This window comes from Otolemur garnettii, unplaced genomic scaffold, assembly GCF_000181295.1.
Source record: "Otolemur garnettii isolate 467f Iridium unplaced genomic scaffold, OtoGar3 scaffold00016, whole genome shotgun sequence".
Lineage (NCBI taxonomy): Eukaryota > Metazoa > Chordata > Mammalia > Primates > Galagidae > Otolemur > Otolemur garnettii.
This window is the reverse complement of record NW_003852411.1, coordinates 15030673-15032196: the sequence shown is the minus strand read 5'-3', so window position 1 is coordinate 15032196 and position 1524 is coordinate 15030673.

The window sequence follows — 1524 nt, the reverse complement described above, 5'->3', positions numbered from 1 at the left end:
TCCTTCCTTTTCTCTAGCAAGAATTTTGTCATATATTACCATGATATGATTTGATTTATTAGTATAATGTTTTGTCTAATATTCATATAGGTATTTATGCTTCCTTTTTTTTTTTTTTTTTTTTGCTATTATTTATATCATATACTTTTTCCCATTGTTTTACTTTCAGCCTATTTCTGTCTTTGGATCTAAACTATATCTCTTATAAATATATAGATAATATATAATTGTATGATTTTTAAAATCTATTCTGCCGATATGTCATTGAACTAGAATGTTTAAGTGTTTACTTTATTGAGTATCCTTTGCAAATAATGAGCTATTTTTTTGCTATTTTCAAAATTCTCTCTTTGGCTTTTGACGGTTTGATTTTGAAGTGTCTACAAATGGATATTTTGAGTTTGTTCTATTTAGAATTTGTTGAGCTTCTTGGATGTGTAAATTAGTGTTTTTCATCAAATTTGCTAAGTTTTCAGCTATTGTGTCTTCAGATATTCCTTTGCCCCCTCCCCTCCTTTTTCTCTTTCACTTTTGTTAGTCTAATGATGCATATGTTGGCACATTTGATGGCATCCCACACAAGTCTTGGGGGCTCTGCTCATTCCCCTTCCATCTATTTCTTTCTGTTCCTGAGACTTGATAATCACAATTGATGTATCTTCATGTTGGCTTATTCTTTCTTCTGCCTGCTCACACCATCTGTTGAGCTCTTCTAGTAAATTTTTCATTTCAGTGTCAGAATTTCTATTTGATTGTTTTAAAAAAATAACTTCTCTTTATTAATACTCTCTATCAAGTGATATGTAATTCTCATACTTTTCTATAGTTCTTTAGACATGGTTTCCTTTAGTTCTTTGAATATATTTAAAATAGTTGATTTAATGTCTTTGTCTAGCAAGTCCAAAGTCTAGGCTTCCTCAGAGATAGTTTCCGTTGATTGCTTATTTCCTGTGTATCAGCCATACTTTCATGTTTTTGCTTGTCGGATTATCTTTTGTTAAAAACTAGACAGTTCAAATAATATAGTGTGGCAGCTCTGGAAATCAGACTGTCCACTCCCCTCAGTTTTGTTTTCATGTTGTAGTTTTTGTGTGTTTGCTTAAAGACTCTTTTGAACTGTTTTCTTTGTCATGCGCAGCCACAAAAGTCTCTGCTCCATTACCTTAATGGTCAGCTAATGATGAGACAGAGATTTCCTTAAACACTTGGAACCAATAATTCTCTCAGTCTTTGTAGAGGACTCTGTGTAATGTGGGGGCATGCCCTGAACACTGTACCAGGCAGTTGGCAACTCTGCCTTAGCCTTTATTTTCTACTTCTCAGGAAGGTTGAAAAATATGGCCTTTATTTAGGATGCCATGTGTTGGGCTAAAACCCAAGAGTTTATTACTAAGAAAGAAGGGAAACTAGCTGTTTCTGCCACAACCATTTCTTCTGGTGAAGAAAATGAGGTTTTGAGAACTTCAGAAATTTACCCAAGGACACGTAGGCAGTACATAGTGTCATTATAACTAAAATCAGGTA